General features: G+C 37.0%; 1 protein-coding gene across 3 annotated transcripts in view; it reads left to right on the top strand.

Annotated features, from left to right (window-relative positions):
* Nucleotides 1-25569, top strand: part of CADM2 (cell adhesion molecule 2) — a 697075-nt gene that overhangs the window by 652 nt on the left and 670854 nt on the right. The gene's annotated exons all lie outside the window — the stretch shown is intronic.

Below are 25569 nucleotides of genomic sequence, written 5' to 3'. Positions count from 1 at the left end.
TAGCGCTCTCCAGCGCTAAAGCGCCGCACGGCTGTTAACCCTTCCTGCCCTTCCCCCGTCAGCCTCTTCCCGCCCGCGTTCGCCCTCCGCGCTTCTCCCTCCCCAGCCGCCGCCAGTCGCTCGCCACCCCCCGCAGCCGCCCCTTCAACTCCCCGTCACCTCCCCGCTCGCCCGCCGCAAACGTGCCCCCGAAAGTGCGAGTGCAGCCGCAGCAGCGGCGTGTGCGCTGCAACAACATCCCGGGGAAACGTGCGGGCTCCAGCCGTGCCTCCCCGGCGGGGAGACCGGGGCGGGGGGGAGCGACGGGCGGGGGGGTCCGTGCCTCGGCCGCGCCGCCGCCGAGAATGCGTGTCGGTAGGTGAGGTATAAAATCTATCGGTAGGGTAATCGGATGAGCCGGGGGTTCGGCAGCGGATCCCTTCAGCACCCTGCTCCAGGCGGCTCATCCTGCTGCTAGTTTCCAGGCTGGATGCATTCCTCCCCTCTCCCTCCTCCGCACCGCCACCCCCCCCACCCCCCCATCGTTATCCGTCCAAGTCAAACGTAGTGGCGGCCGCGGCGGGGAAGCCCGCGGCACGCTCCGAGGGTGCCGCTGACCGCCGCGTCTGCCCGCGGGAGATCTCCGCCCCCCCCCCGCAACCTCTCCCGCCCGGTGGTGGCGGAGGCTGGGGGGCGGGGGGAGCCGCCATCCGGGCCCGCGGCGCTGCGCTGTCGCCCGGAGTTTGGCCCTTCAGCGGCGGGATGGCGGCGCGGTGCCCCCGGCACCCCCTTCCCCCGCCGCCCCGTGGGGCCCGGTCGCGCGGGTCGGGGCGGGCGGCGGCCCGGCGGGCGGAGGGGTCAGGCGGGCCCGGCGGCGGGGCGGCTCTCCCCTCCTGCCTCCCTGCCCTGCCCTCGCTCGGCGTGCGGGGCATTTCGGTGTGCGAGGGAGAAGCGAAGAGACGATTAAACTAAGTGACCTTGTAAGAATTTTTTTTTTTTCCTCTTTTTATTCTCTCGCCTCCGTCGTGCCATTTCGCGTCAAGTTTAATATATTTCGCGTTTCCCTCGGCTGCGTCATGGGTCGGGCGATCTCCGGGGGGAGTAGCGGCTGGCAGCCCGTCGCGGGAGCGGAGGCAGCCGCCCGGGTGCCCCAAACGCCTGAGCCTCGCACCTCCCCGTCCCCCCAGTCCCCCCGGTCCAGAAGGCGCCGAGTGCCCCCGCCCCACCGCCCGGGGAAGTTACCGGCCGTGGAGACGAGAATGAAGGGAAGCGGCGGGGGGGCCGGTGCGCTTGGCAACTGCAAGGGACAGTTTCGTCGGGCAGATTATTTGTATTCTTTACCAATGTTTATGAGTTGCCCGGTACGTCACTGCACAAGGAGCTGCTGTGTTGGTGCTATACAAGATTATTTATTGGGGCATGTGTGGCGGGCTGCACCTGGGGGTTGGTTCCTCTCTCCCTTTTACATTTCCCTGTGAATTGTCAATTCATTGCCCTGCAAAGGAGGGGGTGGGGGGTGGGGGGGAAGCGTCTGGACTGACTTTCTGTCACCAGTAAAATGGGGGCTGCTGCTGAAGGAGGAGGATTTGATCTTTCCGAAGATGCAATCAGCTGCATTCAGTGCTTCGCAGTTTTGAGAGTAAACCAGTGATTAAAAACAGCGATGTCTTTCACAGCAGTTTAGGGAGTGTTCCCAGGCAAAATGTAATTCTGTGAACTGCATCAGGTAAAAAACATGTTGCAAGAAAAGCGGTGTAATACAAATCCGACTGTAACTGTGTTTCAAAAAAAAACCAGATTGGGCCTGTCCTTGCAGATGGGGAAAAGCGATGCTTCACACACTGCCCAGCTTGCTCTCCGTGTGTATAAAGCATCTCCCTCTTTCCAGTTTCTCACACAATTATTTTTACAGTTACTGATTAAAACTTCAATCAAAAATACTTAGGTACTCTGTATACCGTGCTTCAGCAGAGTGCTGTTTCAGGAGGCACTTTTGCTGGGCACTAGTTAAAAAACAGAAAAGAGGGGGTAGGACATGAAGAACATCTAACCCTTGGACAGCAGTTAGAAGAAATAATGTCTACTATTCTTTTCTCCTAAGGTAAAGGAGAATGGAGAAGAAAATGAGTAAATATTTTCTAGAAGACTGTCCTGAGTAGTGACTGTATCTAAGAGAATATCATGTTCTTTTGGTCCACCTTTTAGTGCTGCTTCATTAACATTGTTTTCTCAGTTTATGGCACTTGTTTTGACACAACTAGCAGGCACAGTTACCATATTAGACATATTTCTTGTCGGCAGCTTTATACCTGCATTTAAAAGTAGTTTTCCGTTTCGGCTTGCTTTGCTTCCCAAACCGTGTTGTGAAGCAGCTCAATGGATTTGTTAGCTTCCCTCAGTTTCTCTCTCCGTGGGCCATGGGATACGTGGGTTTTTTGTCAGCTCTGTACGTCATTAAGATCTTTATTCTGAGGACTCAAAACACTTCTGGATTGTAACTACGGATTGTTCCTGTTAGTGAAACCAAAGCTAATTAAGTTTAAAAACAAGTGGCAGAGTCAAGCTGACATGTGCCCTGTATGGAAGTGTGCCTTTCTGGCATGATCTGTGGAGAGACTTGCTTAAGGAATCTGTCCTGAGTATTGATGGAGCATCAGCTGAGGGAAGAGGACATAGAATAATGCTTCTCAGCTTGTGTGTGGAATAGCATTAACAGCAAGCAGTCCCTTCGGAAAGGAGGCAAACAAGAAGTAAAAGAGCCCAGTGTCAACTGCTTGCTGTGAAAGGGGAGCGATGGAGGTGGAAGAGGGAGTAATAACATGTTGAGCTGAGAAGCGGTTTGTCAGCTGAGTTCGGGTATGATAATAGTCTGCTCTGCCCTCTCCAGCGTTTGCTGTGAAAATAGTAGGATCTCTGGCTGCTGTTGTTCTTAGCTTGTGCACTGTAATGATTCTGGAGCACTTAAGCAGTGTCCCAAGGGGTTAAACTGTTACACATGTTTACAGTCAGCCTTACATTTTTGTTTCATTCTGATTGTTTTTTCCATTTCATGATTTTAGCCTGCCTTAGACAAAATTTAACAGTTGGAGGACAGCATGTATTTAGAATAACTCAAGGACATCATCTGAGCTCTTTTTATGCAACCTGAGAAGGAAGCTCTTTATTGCAAAGAGGTATCACGTGAGAAACTGTAATATTAGAAATAGTTTTGTTGGATTCAAAGTATACCGATACGGGTTAAGATTATCCCAGCATTGTAGCTGCTGTAGCCCCCTGCTGTGTGATAATGCAAATGGCATCTAATGCCTTAATGTGCTCTGCTTTGGAGAAGACATGGGGTAGTGCTGTATGTGGTAGCAAATGATCTAGTTTCGGTTTTCTGCCAACACCAGGCAAATCTTCTCAACGTGGTTTCTTCAGACACTTCAAATGCTTGCAACCTGTCTCCTAATGAAAATAATGTAGGGACACTTTAATTTGTCTGTCTGAAACTATGATCACTGATGCAGCAAATCGGTGAAGACAGATAATTGCTTACGGGTGGGACTCTTTTTTTTTTTTTTCTTTTTTTTTTTTCCATAAGTCCAGATCTATTACAAGCAGAATTACATATTAATTAAAAAAAAGAGCAAATATGCAAATGGATACTTCTCAGATCGTGTAAGCTGATTTAAGATGAAGTTGTTATATGTTATTCAATATCTTGTATATCTAGATTATTTTGAATTTTCAGTAGGATTTTTGTTAGCAGGCTTTTGGCAACCCAGTGCTGTATGCATAGGGATTGTCTTGACGGCTAAGTGTTGTTACGCTAGTACAGTGTATGGCAAGTCAGAAGCATGTTGTAGTTCTGCAAGTTCTGTGAGGGTGTAGACAATTACAGAATAGAAGACTGTAGCAGAATAGTTTTGGTACAACTTTTATTTGGAATATTTTACACACAATTTGAAACAAAGTGTATCACTCCACTTCATGGTGGCAGTCTTTCTATGGCTTCTGTCAATCTAACCAAGGCTTGGTAGTCTTATTAGCTGCTTAGTTCTCAGGTTCATATTTTATTAATTCTTTTGCTTAATTTCTTAATGTATTTATATTGATATAATACAGAAGTTCACATGCAGTTATAGAACACGAAGTAACTAAACAATCCAAATTCCCATTGATGACCTCACAACACTTCCCCAAGGAATACTTGAATAGACATCACTCACTTATCAAGTTTTCTATCGTCGGTTCAACAGGAGACAGTTTTGCAGTTTCTCACTGAAGATGTAATTCCATGGAAATGTTAATCAAGAGAAGCACCTCTGCTGAAACAAATAAATTTTTCTTGTTTACTTTCTTGTTACTTCTTTTTAATTTTTTTTTTTTTTTAATTTCAGGAATGGAAAACAGTGAATCTCCCTCTGCTTTTAAATTTACTTAATTGTCAGTTGCAAGTCCATTATAATGTGCTATAAATGTCTTTAGCCATAGTTTTTTTATTACAGAAGCCTTAGTTCTCGTAGTTCTGGCCTGATCCTATTTTTGACAAAATGTGTTGAATGTGATTACCCTTACACTTTCCACCAAAGAATTAATCTTTTAATATTGCTAAGTAAAGTCAGGATTGGGTTTTGAGGGGTTTTTTTGCTTATGCATCTCAAGTGGTGATTAAGTAACTGATAACAACTGTATGTATAGTCACAACATGGACATGGGGTAGTTGCCAAGAGAATAGCAGTATAATCAGAGTGTGGTTGACTGTTTGAAAGATGATTCCCTTTTCATCTAATATTTAAAAAGCAGAAGTAGAAGATGCTGTCATTGTCCTCTTAATGCCTTCTCTGAGAGAGAGAATGAATACATCAGTTTTGTTTTAAAACATGAATCTAACGGCAGGCTAATTCTGTTAGACACTCTCAAAACAATGGAGGATCTTCTCTAAAGAGAATACCACTGACATGCTTCTAAAAATACACATTCCAAAACAAATGTAGAATGGTAAAACTATTAGACATAGTTTAATACGTGTCTCCTCTAGGATTGCATCAATATTAAGTATGATCTTCATGAACATATCTCTTCTTCCCAAGAAGGTATGTTTGAAAGGAAGAAGGGCAAATATCAAATTCTAGTGGGAAGGACTATCTTGTAAAATCATGATTTCTCTCAGGAATCTGCCTTTGAACAACTTATCTTTCTACATAATGAGAACATTTTGAAAACAATTGAATATTTTCGAAAATGAATGTGGGTGTCTTTGCAAGGGTTCTTAATGTTGTGGGGTTTTGTCTGTGTGTTTGGTTTTGTTTTTTCTATGATCCTATTTCAGGATCTTTTCCCTTCATTTTATAAATGAAAAGTAAAGACAGTCCGAACATTCACAATTTCTCTTATGTTAATGCATATTAAGCTCAGGATGGGTACTTTAAATGTCAATACATGGGACACTATCGTCATCGCATTTTAAGGGGGGAGAGGAAGAAGCAGAGAACATTATTTCAGTGACAAAACAGAGTGCTAATACTGGAGGCTGTGGATTGCATCTTCCAGTGCGTTCTTTTAATACTGATGTTTTGTATGTTGGACTTTCTAACGTGGAGAACTTGGAACAGGCAAAAAGGATTTATTGAAGAATGTAGGTAGATAGTTTTGTTGTAGATGGGCTGGAAGACTCCCTGTTTCATCCTTTAGCAATGTCTGCCTATCTGTCATTTTATCTCCTTTCTCTATCATCTGTAAATATGAAAAATAAAATCATACTTGCATCCTTTGCCATCCTTTTATTTGCAAAATAGACATCTTGGGACCTATGTAAGCCTCATACAGGAGTGCGTTTGCTGTCTGACAGGTTTGGGATTTTTGAAGGAAAGATTTCTTCCTAAGCATGAATTGAATTGTATTTACTGCTTTCTTGTATAATCAAATGGCTCTTGGAGAGTGTGAATGCTTTATAGCTTTCACATTTTAAGTAGTAGCAAATCACTTTTAGTATAGTTTTACATTAAATTCATAAATTTGACTTTTTTCATTTTTTAATACTCAATTTAGGATTCTCCTTTTTTCATACATAGCGGTTAAAGAATATGAACTGTCCATAGACATCTGTTCTTCAGTTTCAGAAAAACTATTATAGTCTGTGTTTCTCAGTCTGAATCCCCAAAGCTCTTCTCTGTGTAAGTTTTGTTCATGTAGAAATACATTACTGAACTTCTCTCTAGCTTGTTCTTTGTTCTGTGAATGGAGCTGGCAAGGCTTGTTTCGGTTATTTGTAAAGCAGCGTATATCATTATATATATCATCATATATACGGTGTAGTCGTCGTCTGCATAGCTTTGATATTACCTCTGTCCTCATATTTCTGTAAACAGTTTGCTGACTGTCTGTCTTTGTTGGATGGGAAGGATAGTGTGAGAGAGACTTTTCTTATGTTAGAGGTAAAAATATTCTGATTATATTTTAAACTTATTATATACCACAATCAAACAATGATTCTAATGGTAGTAATTCAACTGCCAAATCTTAGCTAAAGTAACCTAAGTATGCTGTTACATTCAAAAGTCATTTCTGGCCACATATGAAAATACAATTACACTTTCTGAGTATTATCACCGGCAGAAGCTGAACAGGCTAGCACAGCTGTGCTTAAAACCCGGACTTTTCAAATTTCAGCACTGGAAACTTTATAAGTGCAACTGACTGACGGCTCTGAAGAGAATAAGGCCAAATTACTTCACAGCAGCAGATGTAGTAGGCACTCTGGTATTTTCCATTTGTTCCGATATTTATCCCAAACTGACCTACATCTGCTGGATTAACAGCGTAACTTGACCTGCTTTTATTCCTGCTATGCTATAAGGCAGGAAGGCTGTTCTGGTTAGTCCCTAACGAGGGAAAAAGCTGTAGTAGTTGAAGCAGAAGCAATTACTGTTAATTAAAAGATTGTACAAAATATGTTCTAGTCAAGCTCATTTTATATTTATCCCTTTCAAAGGCTTTTTTGTCTTCTTCCCTGAGTGTTAACATGTTTTTTATATATGAAGTTTAAATCTTGATATGCTTGTTGGTCCTTCATTGTGATACATTGATGGATGTAAATTGAAGAAGAGTGAAGAAGTCTCCAGTGGTTTGCACAGTTTATACAGAAAAAGTAAAACTTTATTTGATGTCTGAAAACTCTTGTTCACACTCAAGGTCATCAACTGGAGGAAATTTTTTATATATTCAAATACACAGAAATGCCAAACCACACCTGTGTTCAAATTGGATAATAAATGCAGTGACCTGAGCTATTACTCACTATATTGATTAGTAATCAAGGATTAACAGAGTATCTCAAATCAGTGACAAGTCATAAAATGGTATATTGCAGTATTCTTTACATGAATTCGTTAACATCTAAAATAATGGTAGTAAAAATGAGAGAACTTATTTTCTGTTGTTTGGGGAAACCTTAAACTAACACTGCAATTTTTCATGAGTTTAAGTGACATGTGAAATATCTTGTTCATTAGATAGCTTCCTCTTAACTTTACCATTTTTTAACTTTCCCATTGCACTTGCAGATTTCTAGTAATGTCTCTAGGCTTGTATAGTGAGGCCTTGTAATACTATGAAAAATAGGTGAGATTTGGACTAATATGGAGGAAGCTATAAGTACCATCTTGTTTAAGGGTCATTTTCGTTAATGAAAAATGATATCTGTACAATCAGAAGGGAATCCTTTCAATTTTAAATTAAACCCAATTGTAGCAAAGTTAGCAACATCTAACATGGAGCTTTTCAGGACTTACATACCAAGTCTGACAATTGCTGGGACATCGCGTATTAAAAGAGAGTGTGTGTCATCTTTTGGTATAAAGATGATTAGCAGTGAATTAACTTCATGTAAAGGCTTCCTCTAAAGGCTGGAGTCCTGAATCTAGCATGTTACAGTCTTAGGATATATCTTGACTACTGCTTATGTAAACATAATTGAGGTGATGTATGTGTATTTGAACGCAAGTAGTGTGTGAGTTAGGTATGGGCTAGCACTTTAATAGTTTGCGTACCTTCTTCAGAACATTCTCTTTACCTTATTTGCAATTTTATCGTCAAGTATTTGGCACATGTCTCCTCACTAAACGTAAAGTTTGTGGGTTACAAACTGCTGCTAATGCTGCTTTTTGGTATGTAAAATGCAAAATGTATGCCATTCTTAGACTGAGTAAGTCTCATTCACTCTTTAAAGAATGGTTCAAAGCTTACAATTTTAGTATTGTCCCCACAAAGTAAGCTTGAATTTTAGAATTGGATCAGACTAAAATTAAAATGTTTTCTGCTTCCTAAGTCATCTTTGTTTTGCAAATTATAAATCATTGCTGCTTTGCTGTCTTCTGAATGGTGAATTTTGGACGTAGTGGGGAAGGCATGTCTAGAAATATATGGGCCATTTGGTTTTTATTTATGGTAGATGAAAACCTCAATGTTTTATAGACTTATTTATGGGATGTTCACATATGTTTAACACACAAGATTAATGTAATTTCAAAATAGCTTGGAATATAAGATTTTTTTTTTTAAGTGACTAGGCTTTTATATATTTTGTATAAGCAATACTTGGGGGGTGTGCGTTTGTATTTTAAAATACCATGATTGTAGAATTTCCCAAACTATCTTTGGATTTTGTGGTGAATTATTTCGGATTTTGTACATATTTGCTTTTGTCTGTTAGAACAAAAGTATCACTTGCTTTTCTACAAACCCACTTTTTTTTTTTTCCTAATCTGATGCAAAATGGAATAACAAGAAATCTGGATAAAGAAGGGGGTTGAACATGTTCTATAAGGGGTGAATTCTTCATTTACTGTGACATCTGTATTGAAGGATTTGGAAGTACAGATACATTTAATTAGATTATGCCTATTGCAAACTGAAATATGCTGTAAATCCCAACAGGGAAACAATCCAGTAGTTTATATCATTTAAAGTGAACAAAAAAAATTTGCTGTTTAATTAATTGTTAATATCATAGGCTCTTTTCTTTTAATTGGTCATTAAAAACTCTTCCAGAAAGGAAATACCTTCAGAAAAAAAATTCAAACTAAGTGACTAGCTGGTCACAGATAAAAGGGGAGTAGTCTCCCTGGAGGCCTTCTGTGCTTGGGATACCTGTCAAGAAAACCAAACTTTGTTTCTTCTGTTTGCTGTTCCAAGACTTGAAGTGGCAAAACAGCAATAGCCCTACTCTGTATAAATGAAGGGAATTTCCTTCTTAAGAATGTGAGGATAAAGGTATCACATTTGGATTCTGTATAATCTGTTTACATTAATGCGTCAACTCTTCAGCAAGTGAGCTATGCCATGCCAACACCTAAGTGGCCTTCATGGATGATATACATAGGTAGGTAGACAGATGAGGAACAGGGAATGGGTCAGCTTATTTTCTCTAGGAATAAAACATCCCTTCCAGATGCTGTGAAAGACTAAGGCATATGAAATTTAGGCTGGAACAAAACACTAAGACTTCGGGCTCACAGAATACAGTGTACATTTTCATCTTTCTCCTGCTATGACTCTCCACCTGTTCGTTTCTGCAGGAAATGAAATGCAGCAAGTGAAGGTGTTAGGGCAAGTGCATTGTGTGGAAGCTATGAGAGGACGTATTCTCTCTATCTTGGAGGAGAAAATACCTGGGAGGGATATGACAGGAAGCTTAGATTTTTTTTTCTTTTTTTTTTTTTTTTAATTATTACTGCTTTCTTTTCTTTCCCCTACTTCTCTCTACCTTCCTCAAATGTGCACTGACAGAAGTGAGGAGGGGACCCAGGGTGAATCAGTTGGTCGCTGGCACTAGAGCCTGACTCCTGCCAGGGTTACCAGTTACAGAAACTTTTTAGTGAGGTAATCATAAGGCTCTAGTCTCTCTTGTCCATTAAGAGCCTGATTTTTTTGCATCAGTACAGCATAGTAGGAAGGGTCAAATATGAGAGCTGGAAATAATTTAAAAGCTACCATATGAAAAACAGCAATTTAAATGAACTTAAGCAGATGGATGCAAATGTGCTACATGAGATCATTTCAGTGTTGTTGCATTTCATTTTCCTTGGTCGAAGTTAGATAAATCAATAAGTTGATTTGAACATTTTGTTCAAATGCAGCTAAAATGTTTTGTAGGTGCAGTTAACTCCCATTTTCTCTATAATGTTACAAGGCATGCCATCACAATGTAAAATGCAGTACTATCCAAAATAGTCACAATATCAATGTCACTTGTGCTTCACTTCAATTAAGAGCCTTACAGAAAATATCTAGTGCAATGTATATTAGTATAAGAAATCAGACTTGACTGGTGAATACTGATGTCAAAACAGAAGATGTCTTCAGAAATAAAGTTCCACTAATATTATGTCCTGTTGATGTGAGATCTTAGAAAATCTACCATGTCTAGAAGAATAGACTATTCTGCATGTGTAGCTATGTGCTTATCAAATTGAAATTCAGGCAGCTACACTGGTAAAACTTGGTGAAGATGTCCGTATGGTAGGAGAAAGTAGCTTCTTAGCTGCTACTGTTGTATCATGGTAAACTTCTGGATTGTTCAGATACACATCTATTATTCTCTAGCAGGGAAATTCTTGACATAAAAACTTTCAGTCCCACTAACAACTAAAACATCTACCCCATTAATGGAAGGTTTCTACTATCTGGAATAGAAAAGTAAATAGGAAACAACGTGCATGAGCTATAATTAGATTTTTAAAAACATTGCTGAGGCTTTTGTGATGTCTGTATCATTAATACATGTTTTGCATCTGGGACATATGCACATACTCTAAAGTGTCAGATTACTGTATGGGGGAATAAATACAAATACAGTATTTCGGTTAAATTAGAGAAATGGTCCCGTAAGTAATACTAGGGACAGATGAGCAATCCATTCAGTGTTTATGGTGCTTCAGAATAGAAATAGAATATTTCTATTATTACAACTCTCTAGCATTCTTGCATATGTAAGCTTTTTTCTGATTTGCAGAGTACACTTGTAAAGTCTCTGCATCAGATGCTTTAACTCCTGAGTAGTTAGTATTGTTTACTGTGGAAATGTGACAGATTTCATTGCAGAACACACATGCATATGTGAAGATAGATTACAAAAATAAATCAATGGATGATAATATTTGAAAACTTTTAAATAGAGAACTAGGTGGTGCTGTTCTTTCATCTTTGTAGCTCAGCTGAATTCTTAAGTATGGACTGAGAACACCAAGCTACTATTTTTCAAGAATGCATTAAACTCTCTTAAATCTTTGAGGAAGTTGCTGTTTCTGATTTCACTGAGAATGCTACTTTGAGAGTTAATAACTGCACAATACCACACTTTCTGTTTTATGTAGAACTTTTGCATCCAACAAATGGTCTAGTTTTATTCAGCATGGTGATATACTTTCTCTTATTTTTAGCTTCAGTGACTTCAAAGTGAATTCTAATAATCTTTTTACTCTTTACTTGGCTGTACATTCAGGATTATTTGGTCAGATCAGTTTAGCATGATTAGATGCGTGAACCTTTGAATCCTTTTCCATTGTTGGTTTCTTAAACATTTTGGGACTAATTTGCTAACAGCACAATGAGATCATCAATAATATCTGGAAGAAATTTGTTGTAACTGTGTAGTAGCAGTATATAAATCACAAGTAATTAAGCAAGAAAAGCAGTTTGTTTATTTTTTTTCCATTTGCAAAAAATAGTTTTAATCGCTGTCTTGTCTCAATGCCATTAATGCTGTAATAGGAAATAGTGAAGCTAGACTATAATGAACTGCCTGGGATCTAGAGAGATTTGTTGTGTTCACTGTTGCAGCAGAATAATAAATGTCTAATTAGAATCCATCTTCACTATGTAGCACTTTAGTAGAGAATGCCTGTCCTTGACCACTGCTTGAACAGGAATGCTGAAAGAACAGATGGAAGATAAAGAAATTAGGAAAAATGTACTTCTGTACTGAAAAAGTGATGAAAATGTGCTCTAGCTAGGTCAGACTTATGAATGTGTTTGCCTTAAGTAATTACATACTTAAAAAATAATCTGTTAATAGTCACAAATGGGGGAGTGCAAAACCACTTTTTCTTGCAGTTTCTCTTCCCTATTCCTTCTAAAGCACTGCAATATAGAGAGGAATCCAAAGCAGAAAGTTTGGTTTATACTTTTTGATTGTCCATGAGTAAGCATAAAAAGCTTTTACTTGACTCTGATTAGAGAATTTGTAAAATATACAAATAATACTCATAATATTACAAATTAATATCTACAAGGGTTAAAAGCAGTAGTTCTCTTTATGTTGATTTTTTTTTTTTAAGATTTCAATGTCACAACTGTAGTTACTGTTGTTCCAGTGTTTGGAAAGTACCAAAAGGTGTGTTGATTTATTTTTGGAAACTGGAAAGAAACCCAAAGCAGCTTTAATTCGCAAAGAAATACTTTTAAAAGTCCCTTTTGATTCTTGACATTCAGGTATTCTTGGCACTGAAGCAGAAGCCATGTTTGAGTAGTATACTGTATGTGTTAATAGACTTTGTACAAAGTTTTTTGGTATGTACCATTAAAATAAATAAATAAAAACTCACTGCCATAGTTAATTCAGTGCTTAGCATTTACTTGTTCCAGAATTGTATATCAGAGATAATGGCTTAATTTGCGTGGGTTAGCAGACTACTTACTTTTAAAAGTGGTGCATTAATAGATTGTGTTGCTAACCATAATTGAGTACAAGTGCAAAGAAGATTTCTGAATGCATACTATAAATTTAAAATTATTAAACTAGCTACCTTAAGTTTCTGCTTTCTCCCACAACCTGTAGTTTGGCTTGTAGATTAGCACAACTCATGAATATTTGAAGTTTGCAATTTGCAGTAATACCTTCTTTTTCAGGAAAGTGATGGACCCCTGAATCAAGTGTCCTCTTAAAGAAGTATTTGGCCTTAAAGAGAGAGAGAGAATGTATTTGAAGTAGTTACTTTTATTCAATTCTTCTGATTGAAAACAAATAAAATTAACAGTTTGTATAGTGTGTTCTAGATGGATCTGGACTGTCAATACAGAAATGAAGGACTGTTTCTAAGTCTTTCTGCACCAGCCCACTCCTTTCTAAATGGCTAAGTATGAACATGTGAAGGAGTGAGGTGTTAGAGCTACTAGTGTTTTACTGAGAGATTTTTCCAAGTTGCAGATGCTGTTTAAGAATCTAATTTAAACCAGTTGCACTGGAAATGTCTTGTGATTTCTAAAACATTCCAAAATATTTTTTTAGAAAATGGATGTTAGTTGATCCTCAGATCTGAAGAAGAGAGAGGGTTGTTGTTGTTATTTCAAAACAGAGCAAGTAAGAAAAAAAAAAGCTAAATTTTTATTACCTGTTCTGTGTAGATTCTGGGAAACACAATGGTGCCAAAAGCATCAGTAAAGCTTGGATTTGCTTTCTGAGTACATTAAAATAACTCTAGATTGTTTTTTGTTTTTGTTTCCTCCCCCCTGAATATTATCAGTATGGGGAGAGATCTGAAATAGATACTGAGTTTTAGTTAACTGTTCTGTTTGAAATTATTGAGATTAGCACCGTGTTTTTTCCCCTTAGCTTACATTTCAATGAATAATTTATACATGAAGTGGAAGATAACACCATATATAAGGTTACTCTTCTAATCTGAGAAGATACCGCAACGTAAAGCAACCATAAAATATTTTACATTTTTATTTATGAGAGAATATTTTTCTTCCAACATTCTTTGATTTCCAAGTTCTCTTATGCTTTGTATTCCATTTTCAATTTTTATTCCCTTTTAATCTGCTCTTTTATCTCTGCATTGTCTTGGTTTTTAGGGTTTTTTGTTCTTATGTCAGTGTGCTAAAATAAGTTTTTATATTTTCAACATATTAAATCAGTTGAAGAAGACAAAGTCTGAATAAATGAAATTATCATCTGTCTTGGGCCAAAACATGAGGTACCAACTCTCATCTGAACTTCAACCCAGGGTTTTCTTATCTTGGACATAAGACAAAGTAGTTTTTTGGAAATTTTTTTTTTTCTTGCCTTGTTTGGATTTGGGTAACAATAATGGAGATAACACTAAACAATATCTGATTTGGTAAAAAACCATTTAAAACCAGTTACAACCAGTAACAGCTTACCTTCCATTGTACCTAGGGAAGAGATTCAGGTTGCGAGAAGGGTACTGTAGGGAATTACCTTATTTTTCATAATAGTATCTCTGTTTTTGGTCTGGCTGCAACCACTTTTACGTTGTTAGATACTTTCTTTTGATATTTACAAAGACTTTTACTTTTCTTCCATAGTTTTTCAGTTGCCACAGTTGCAGTAACTGTTTACTCTCAAACATTGTTAAAACAAAACTCTTCAGTATAATTCAGTAGACAACTCATACTTCAGAGTTCAGATTAAAACAAACTTGATGTGTGTAGAGAATTTAAACTTGTTGTTAAACTCAAGGGGGGAAAAACCCTGAAATCTCTCTTCAAAATACATAATTTAAAGGAAATATTTAATATTTAGAGTAAACTGAGTACTTTTCCCTTCTTTTCCCTGATAACGGTATCTCAGAACCTTTTTTAACTTTTTAAACCATGGTTCACCAGTTCTAATTAAATTGAGCTTTTAAGGCTATACAGGATTATGAAAATGAAACAAATGTTTTTGAGAGTTGTTTCATAGTGTTTGTCATGATTAAGTCCTCTTTAAAACCTCTGTCTGTACATAACATTGCAAACATAGGTGAATTAAATGGAAATTATAAGGTAGACACAGAATTGTGTTTGTTATATCTGTCTATACTAAAACTGAAAATAAATAATCAAGAAGATGAAGGAATTATTGAATGTTATTTGATGAACCTAATACAGCTATTTAGTTGACTGTATGTTAGTATTCCCAATATCCAGGAAACAAGTTGTTGGGGTTTGTTTGCCAGCCACCCCACATCCTCCCCCCACCCTTGAAGAATTTTAAGTGTGTATCAAACTTTGCTGGCAACACTTGAAAAAAAAGTAAAATTCTAAAGTCCAGCTCTTCTGTCATGAAACCCGTTATCTAAACTGAATCAAGGATGATTGTCTCTTTTCATCTGCAGGGGACTGTGTTATTTGCAAGTCTGTTTAGTTTCATTGTGAAACACATAAGCATTGGTATCAATGCTCAGATAAAATCAAGATTTTGTTACTGCAACAGAATTACTTGTATGTTCTCTATAATTTTTTGCAATTGCAGTTTGAATGGTAGGTAAAGTCCATATGCGTGTTGTATACCTGTTTCTGAAAATTCAAACTTGCAGTCACAGTATGTGCAAAGTCATTCATTCACACAAGAGTGTTGGCATTTTTTTTTCAACTTGCCAAGTCAATAAACTGTAGATCTTAAGTAACTGCTGTATAGAAACCTCATACATATAACAAGACCATTTTGTCTATGCTTTATTTGTCAGCACCAGCATACCAGAGTGGATATGTTAAATAAGTACTACTATTTTGCAGTTTGCACATGTGCATGCTTTTAAATTTTCCAACAATCCCAGCAAATCAAAACCTCTTCCCTCACCCCCCAAGAAAGTATTGTGCAAGTAAAGTGATATATATACACACACATATACATATATATATATATATATATATATATATCTCCATCTAAATCTTGGCTAAATGGTGACTATTGGGCCTTTAAATGTTTTGTCTTATTGCTAGGTCTGCTGGCAAGTACATTTTAACATTTTCATTTTTGGGGCTTTCTCATCGCAAAATACCATGAGACAAAGTATTAAGTAAAGCGAAGTTCTTTATTCTGCACTAACTCCTGTGTTGAGCCTGTCTTACTCCACATGAAGTGTATTTCTGAGTAGTTAAAGTTCATCAGCTTACTGCATATCTAGGTTATGAGGTTGAAAGTAGAGATCTTCAAACAAATCTGGGAACTAGAAACATCATGGGGCTATGGCTGAGCTAATTAGGCTTGTGTAGTTCATCTTCAGTAAACTTTTATTTTCTCTTGTGGTTGCAAACACAACCATTTAACTTGTTGTTAGTACATGTCCCTTTCTTTACAGTGAAGTATTTTAGTCTCAAATCATGCTATCGGTGTACTAAACCAGATATAGACATTAGACTTGGTTTCTATTTTTAATATTTGTCATAATATAAAGTGATGGAGTAGAATGTTAAAAATGCATATTGAAATTCAGAGATTTGAGTGAGATGTAGGGCAGCTTACAAAAGTGAAGTTTACACATTGTGGTCAGTATAAATTAATGTATAGAAGTTTGAAGAGAGTTGGGTAGTTTTTCTGCTATCTAAGTAAAAACACACGGTGTGCAGACTGCATTTATTGAATATGCATATTTTAACGAACTTTATATTTTTCATAATTTGATTTGCTCTGCATTCAGAGTTAATAAGTTAAGTGTCCGTGAATGAGTTATCTTCTGACGAGAGAGTGGTCAAAACTTAAGAGAACTTAAGTACAACAGCTTAAGTGGTCGGGAAGTAAAAAGTGAAAACTTGTCCTGAAAATGTTTATTTTTGATGTCTGTAAATAAAAGTCACTTCAAAAATACGTACTATTTAAGTGTTGGTGTCAATACAGCTGAATTACGGAAGACCTGTTACCATCTAGTTGAATAGAGTCAGGGTTATGTTGTCCCAGGTCATCGTGGGTCATCTGGTTAATGCTGGATGTGAAAGGGTGTACTTACATTTCAGCCTTTGTCCTACTTTCATGAAACAGATGCTCCTCACTGAGCATACTTTCTATGAAATGGATGTATGTCCACTTGCCATTTTTTAAATGCAACCATTTTAGTTAATTTCTATTAAGTTATTGTTTGTAGCTGCAGGAGTGCATATGTTGTGAATTTCTTAGACTCTAAGATAAGATGAACAAATGGAAACAAGTGTCCAACATAAATATTTTCAGTACAAGTTTTCACTTGTTTTGCAAGCATTTGAGATTATTAACCTTAAAAAAGGTAGTTTGAAATAGTAACAAATGTAACTGTTAATGCAGTCTCCTCTCAAACAACCTAAAATTTACAACACCAGGAGGTTATGTGGAATGTCTCTAGTTTTACACTGGATTTCATTTAATAACTGTTTGCTTTCTTTCTTTGAGATTTCTTTGTTATCAGTATTTCTCCTGTAAAAGATTAGGCTATTTACTAGCAAGGTTAAAAGGTAATACATCTAATAAAATATGATTGCATGAATTTTATTATGTATTTAAAGTGCATCTACTAAATTTTCAGTGGCAGATGTGTTGTTTTTATTATCACCTTCCTTTAGACTCCAATGAGGAGAGCTGCCAAACCAGATAATTTCAATGTCCCTTGCTAATACTGAAGTTTAAAGACTAATCTTGCTAATCTACAGACCTGAGTGTGCACATGTGCATGGAGTAAGCATCTGTGGAGAAGGATAAGATTTGCAAGGCTAGAAGACATCAGTGTAGTCATGTGGAAGAGGTTTCAGATTAAATCCAAATTTGGATCCTTTTCTTTCTCTAAGGCAGTACTGGTCTCAGCAGCTAGCAACAAACTGTAATTAAGTTGAGCTTGACATGAGCATCCTGTTTGAACACTGCTTCTCTGATCCTGGTGAGATAAAGGCATTTTTTCTTCTTTAAAATGAAAATAAGAATGCCCTCTTCTAATGTTGACTCGCCATGATTTGACCCTCAAAACTACTAGATCACATTCTTAACCAGGATTCAAAGAATTAGAGAGGCACAAGGACTTTCTAAGAAATGAAAAATACTCTTTCTGAACCCACCTGTTCAGACATCTGCTTCATTGCTGATAGTTAACTGGAAAAATCTAGAAGCAAACTATAGTAACACAAAAAAGGAGTAGATACAGTTTGATACAGAATGACAGAATTCCTGGAGGCAGGATTCACGAGAGTAATGCTGCTATTCATTCTCTAATAAACTTCTGAACTTGTTTTATGTTTTCTTTTTTCAGAAGCTTGAATTTAGGACCAAGTTTCCCCAGGCATCATGTTATCTGTAACATCTATGTAATTGTTCTCAAATTTCCTTAACTTCTGCATGAAAAATAGTTATTAAGAATTTGATGCAATGAGAAAAAGGATCATAAACCCAGTTTTGCTCAGTCTCTTATAAACAAAAAACCTTGCATATTCTCCTGTCTACCTCTTTAACCACTCTCCACCATGAACAATAAAATTCTGTAAAGATGATGCTTTAAGTTTGGACTTTTTTCCCCAGTGCTTTCCTAAAAATATAAACAAATGTAAGCAGGAAATTTTCATAGCTGCAGCTTCTTTACTTGAAAAACAAGCAGCAACATATGCTGGATCAGCTACCTCAAATCCATGTGTGTGTGGAAGAGCAGCTGAAATAGGAGTCGGCTTAAATTCGTAATGACATCCTGAAAGCATTTGAAAGATCTTCTTACGGGAGAAAAAACCTTTTGCTTCATGTTTTCTGTTTTCATGTTAAGCTGGAAGTTTGGCAATAGAGTTTCATATGCAGGCTTGAAAAAGTGGCTTTCATCTGAGGTCCAGCAATACCCTGTCACAAAACAGTTAATGGTAAAGTTGTAGTCCTTAACTTTGGTTCAACTACTCTAATTTTGAGTGTGAACAATGAATGAGTTTGAACATTTGGAGTTTGAACCTGCATCTTAAAATGTTGATTCAGGTGTCTGGGACAGTGCCTGGTCTCTTAAGATTTTTTTTTTTTTGCTTTATGGTAAAATGCATTATGACTTTTTGGTTTTTGGCAGAATGGTTTGGTGTATGTGTTGCATTTTCTCAGAGACCACCTAGCCTAAGCACCCATTGAGGTCCTTGATCTTAACACAGCAGCAAAAATATCCCCGTCTTCCTGGAGGGTGTTAGGTGTAGAGAGTGGTTGTGGCTTGTGGGTGGGTTGAGAAGTGGTTTGTTTTTTTTTTTAATTTGTTGATCCCCTTAACAAAGTTTTTACTATGTTGCTTTTTTTTTTAGTCAGGAAGCGAAGAATTAGGAGAGGTAGTACTTAATGTGAAACTAAGCTGCTGGCTATGCTTGCACAGTTTAGAACTTTAGCAACTTTAGAATATGGCAGAAGATTTATTCGTTGCCAAATCTTGCACCTTCCTAACAACACTCAACTACAGAAAACATGTTGGTGCTTCCGATGGGTACTTTTCTGTCAGCTGAGGAGAGATTTGGGAGAAATACTGAGGTAGGAGACAGACAAACAAGAAGGTACGACTAAACTGAATAAGCAGATCTGTCCCTCTGCTGATTGATCACTCAAACAGTGGCAAATAATTGAAAATTTGAGGACAGTTAGTCAAAAAAAAGGAGGGGAAAAAAAAAAAAGTAGGAGAGCTGGTGAATGTTTCATAGCTTCAATTTGGCTGAGTGGCATTTCTGTTTATGACTACACAACTTCCTGAAATTCTAAAGGAATTCAGGAAATTATCTGGGTAGAGGTAGGCACATCTTTATTCCCTTTGGAAATAAAGTTTGAGCATGGAAAAAGCCCACGTGAAGACTGTAAAAGAGGAATATTGGAACCATAATATATATATTTGGTACTGCAAATGTAAATATCTTTTTGACACTTGCTGTTGTTTCTTGGCCAGATCATAGACAAAGGCTTAAAACAGATGAGCATTGCCTGATGCTCAGCTTGCTCACATTCCTTGGTAGCTGCATTCACATGATAACATAAGATGTTATGGTGAGTTAAGAAATAGGAGAATGCAAAGAGTTCTGAAATGGTGGGTAGAAAGGAGAGAGAAGGAAGTAATGTTCAATAATATGTCAGAAGGGAGACAAACAGAACATGTGATATGAATAGAGGACTGGGAACTGCACGATCTAAGGTATAGAAAAATAGTATAAGCACTTTTAGATGGAAAAGAAATGCAGAGATCCCTGCTATGTGTAGCTAGTTTGGCCTCAATACACAGTTTAGTCATAACCAAATTGGAACTTAAAAATATTTTTGAAGTTCTTCATTAAAGATAAGAAATTATGTGTTTTGCCAAGCTTCTGCTCTGTATACTTTCTGTAATAAATTAATAAAACATTATTTAGGGTGAAACAGTAAATATCAATGTATGGTTATAAATTTATTTTTTTAAAAAATTGTGTAAGTTTGTTATTTGCTTACTATTTTTCTATATGGGACTTCTTTAATAATCATGATTTACTTGTTTCTGCGGTTGGTTATTCCCGTGTCTAATTTCAGAAGAACAACTTGAGTGACTTCCTCAATTCAGTTCTTACATAGTGACAGGTATCTCATACTTCCATTTCAAATGCTGTGTGCTTGACTACCCTCAATCCAGAGGGTGAATATCCCTCTACGGACAGAGCCTATACTAATAGTTTTCAGAATATATATCAGCACTAATCTGCTATTTTAAGCTGCCTCATAATACAATCCCTTTTATGAACTAAGAATTCACTTATAAATAAGATTAAGAATTTTTTACTAATCCTTCCTTACTGTTAATGTCCACTGCTGTTGGATTACTGCATTTATCATTTACAGGTGCTGTCACATTCAGAGCTCACACTTGTGATTTTTAATTTTTTTTTGGCTTTGCTTCAAAGTCCCAAAATGTCAGCTTAAAACAGGAAACTCTATAGCATGCAGAAGGAACAAATAGCTACAATTTCTAATTTCAGACTGTTTTATTGCTCCAGTGCTTTAAATCATGGTGTTTTTTCTAGGTGTTAAATTGTGCTTTCTCCCTATACTGATAGTTCTTCCTAAATTTATCATCAGTAAATTTAATTAGCACAGTCTTACCTATGTGGTAAGTGTTGCTTATGAGAATATTAAATTAGGTTTGTCAAGCTGAGACTCTCCAGAAGTAAGCAGAAGCTAGTGGAACTTATTTTCTCTATGATATATGCCCTATTTTCTGTCTTGGGACAGTCTGAGAATATTTGATTCCTACCTTGTATTTTTGGTAAAACAGAAGGTAGTGAGGGGTTTTTTTTAATGTATTCAATATGACAATTATCACACTTAAAATCTGCATCAGAAGATGTAATTATTTTGAAATTTGTTTTACTTTTTATACAAAATTCCATTTGCATAGCATAAAAAATTATACGGATAGAAATAATTTTTCCTTCTTCAATCTTCTGTATATTCTTTACAAAACTTTACTTGTTGATAGCTCCTTTTTTATCATCCTTGTAAGCATGGATTTACTCTTGCCTTATTTTTATTACATTTTTTTGTAAGTGTCCTAGGTGAAAATTGGTCAGAATAGTCTACTGATATAGCTGTCTATTCAGTTAGAATAGGTAGAAGTCAGAAGCTTCTCCAATAGGTTTTTGGATTTCTTCATTTTGATTAAGATGATCTTTCCAGACGAACTTATGTGAAAGCTGTGAATCTAAGTATCTTCCACATTTCAGAGGGCTAGGTGCAGATGCTTTATTTTTTCATTTTGTCATTCTGAAATGAAAAGGCTTTGTTTCAGTCTTGGTTTTGTTTATCCTCTGGCTTAATCTGAAACCACTTTCTGGTTGTTCAGTCCAAGGTTATATTCTGCACTCTAATTTAGCTACTTAACAAAACAGTCTGTAAGATAATACAATGTCTAGTTGATACTTTGTGGCAAGAAGTCAAAACTCACATCTCAGTCAGACTTCTTTATTCCCAGTACTGGTACTATATGTTCTTGAATGTATATCTGGTAAGTTGAAAAGTCTAGAAATGAATTAACTTCTAGTACTGTCTGGCTACAGACCAAAGCCACCAAGTTGTCAGTAGAGATTGTACTTAAAAGGAAGATTTCCTATAGGACTATCAGGATTGGTCTGTGGGTTAAAATCACAAGAGGGAGAAAACAGATGGCATTTTATTTTTACTATTCAGCTGCTTATAAACATTTACTTCTGCCTTTGACTAACATTTTAAAATATGGCTTTTTCAGACTTGCAGGAATTTTTTATGACTTTGGAATAGCATGTAAAGTTACTTGACAGTAGTATAAAGAAATGATTGCTTACTATAATGATAATATTTTTAATGAACTAAAGCTGTTTTTCTCCTGGGAAACAGTATATTGGCATTACATTAACAATACTTCAATGATTATTAATGCATATAGTTTTGAAATGACTATCTATAGTTGTTTATCTAAACCAGTGTAAGTTCTAAATTTATAAAAGCTTCTCATGACAGAAATTTTAAAAAATAGGTTAGGAGTGTCTGGTGTATTGAATTATGCTTGATCTTTTTTTAGTAAGAAGGAAAATTTGTCTCAGCATATTTTACTTGTGGCAGTTTCATGTGATGTGACTGGGGCTGAAGTTTTGTTGACTTAGATTTTGCCCTAGAAAGTTTAAAAAGTAAAGTTTAATGTTCATTAAAAGTAACTTTTAGATAGCAGGTAGTGGACTTAAATAACTCTTAAATATTTACATTTCTTCTATAGCATATAGATAGATCATATAAGTAAGTACATGGGCATTGAGTGTGCTAATACTCTGTGTGCATATATATATATATATATATATGTTAACTCTCCTAGAATATTTTATGAGCATGTTATTGAAAAGTTTATCTAATAGGTATTCAGGAACAATGTTCAGTTTCTTCTTTGCTTGGTCAAGCTTCTGAAGTGCTCCCTTTGCAGAGCATATTAGAGCAAATCTTTTGAACAGTTTGATCAGAATCTAGAGAGTGCTTAAGGCAAGTTAGACACCAGAATGTCTTCCTTGTGAAATCTGCTCATTACATGGTATCCAAGCAGATTTATATTTATCTATAAGTAATTGAAAATTATATTCTTTCAGTAAGCACCAATTGTTAGAGAAGATTTCTTTCTGTCGTAGTTGCTTAAGGAAGAAAAAACAATGGGATCAGGTAACTATTTCCACCAATCTGTTTTCAAAGATTCACTTTAATGTTGGAGCAGACATAGTAACATAGAACTAAAAGAAAATAAAAATTGTGGTTACTTGCTGTGTTTACCACAAAGGACATCTATTAAAATTTTACTGAATTCAGGCATATATTGAAAAAGTTACTTAATTTATTTAAATTATTAGATTGGAGATGACAAATGAAAAGATTGAATCATTGTTTACTTTAACAGTGTCAGTTGCCAGAAAGATCGCTATCCTCCTACGTTGTTTCTAAACATTTTTGCTTGGGAAAATGACCAAATTTTTCATCATTTCTGACTGCCAGGATGCATTTGTTCTGCAACTTAAAGCTGTTAGATATGCTCTAAATACTCTGAAAATTACAGATCAGTTGGATGGCAGTGTTAGTCAGCATCTTCAGCTGCTGTATCTTCCAGTAAGCTTTTTAAGGGTGATAGGTAGAGCTTGCAGTGTTGCTTGGCTTTTGCATTTGTCTGTGTGCCTCAACAGGGTTTTTCATTGTGGCATCCTTGGTGTGCCTGGCAGCTCCGAGAAATGTGGGGCAGCTCCTGAGGCAGTGGGTAGCTCCATCTCTGTGTGCCTTTGTTTCTGCACTCCTCCCCATATGGACAGAGCTGCAGCAGGAGGTAGGGAGAGCATGGGACAATCACCTTCAAGGAGTGGGGAAGGTTCGCAGAGGAGCCGTAGGGAAGAGGGACTGATGAGGGGACACTGGTGCCTGCAGGAGAGGAAAACAGAAGCTGTGAGGAAGAGGATAAGCAGTGAGACTGGTTCAGAGCAAGAGAGAAGAGAGGCTGTGGCACTGTGTGGTGAGGAGACAAGGGTCTGTGGAATATGGACGAGGAGGAAAAAGCAATGGCTGTGGGCCTTATCTGAGAAGGTGGAACAAGCCAATCAGATGATGTGCTTAGAACTACTTACCCTATTTCGGTTGTGTGTTTTTATACTGTTATAATCACCAACATTAAAATGGTTCAAGCCAGAACGTATACAAATAAAATGAGGTATTCTTTGTCCCTTTTAGTGATGTAGCAACATACCAGCTGACCTTGGCACTGCTGAAAGTTTAATCCATGAGCTTGGAGTTCAGGGCACAGCTGGAGTGCTATTGACCTGTGTATGTCTTTGCACTTGGATAGTGTTCTGGGACACCGAGATGATTTTTCTCCAATTTTAAGACATCTTCAGTTGTTTCCTGTGCTACATAGAACAATTTTACAGCTGCCAACATTTGCAGGTTTGATAATGTCATATAATTTGTTTTACATATGCATTAACTTCTAAAATATTTCATAACTACAAATGTTAAATATGTCTGTATATACTTTTAAACATTAAACATATACTTTTAAACATTATTGGTTTTATATGTATATAAAATATATTAAAATAATTTTGTAAATATATATTTACATAAGATTCTGAGACCTTATGTTCTAAACTGCAGTACACCCTGATTTTTTAATAGTCATCCAGCAAAGATCAGGAAGAACTTTCTAGCTCTTTTCTCAGCTTCATGCCTGGCTTTTGCATAAGCTAAAAATACTCTTTTGTTACCCGTCCTTAGAATTCATCTGAAATGATTTGTCAAGTTTAGAAGTTTAAAAAAACCCAATGCTCCAAAACCAAACTCCAAAGCTAACACGTCTCTCTCCCCTCTTCCTTTTTGGATGACTTAGATCTTTCAGGTGAAAGTGAAAAATACAACAGTAAAAGACATGGGCATGTTTTCTAAATGTCAAAGTTAGTCAGATCAAGCTCTTTCTTTCCTTCTCTCTGCCCTTGGCCAAACCACCCAAAATGGCTGATTTCTCCCTCATCTACCTCACTGGATCCTTTTGTGAATGCATCTTCCTCCTGGCTTATCAGAACTATTTTGCCAGTTTTAAGTCTTTTAGCTGTCTCAAAATTTATGGCCCATCTGTTGGACATAAACAAACTAGCAAGTTCTCTTGGGTTGTAAGACCTGCCTTCTGATTCAATCACAGTTCAAAGCAGAGCCCCTTATCGAACAGGGAGGATGATGTGTGCAAGGAGTAGATGTGTATTGCATATTGCAAGGCCTGGAGAGTTTTATTTATTAAATAATCCGATTTTAATGTTGATGTTGAATTTGATGAAGTGTTTTCACTTGGTTTGAAAACTCTCTAATTATTTGTTTTCTGAAAACAACATTTTTTTCACAGTAAAATTGCTACAGCAGAGTAGTTTTATATAAGAAGATGCTCCATATTTGTAGAGGTAAATGTGATTATATAGGGAGAATGTTGTGGTTACATATTAGTAGGTACAGCTATAAGTGATAGAAACACAAAGTTGTTACTGATCTCTAGTAATATAATTATCATGCACGTGGAACATGTTATAAGTTAGAACAGGAATTCAGTATTCAAGGTGCGGTTATAACCATTTTGTTGTAGTGCTTAGAATTGCTAAGACTGAGCTGTTTTTATGACTTGTTTGGCCGTGCCTATACCTGTATTTGGTATGTTCTTTGTCAGCTTTCTCTGTTTAGAAGTAGAAAAATAAATATTTTTTTTTCCTAACTGTAGACAGCATATGTTTGCTGTGTAATGTGGTGGGGGACAGCAAGTTTGCCTGTGGCTTTTAGGAGCTCTGAAGCTAATTAATTTAAATGCTCAGTCTGCTTTGGTGCCTTGAAGTAGACCACTTCATTTTCTGTACTTATAGATTCTGTTC

This window comes from Athene noctua, chromosome 1 (assembly GCF_965140245.1).
Source record: "Athene noctua chromosome 1, bAthNoc1.hap1.1, whole genome shotgun sequence".
Lineage (NCBI taxonomy): Eukaryota > Metazoa > Chordata > Aves > Strigiformes > Strigidae > Athene > Athene noctua.
This window is presented reverse-complemented; position numbering and strand designations above follow the sequence as displayed.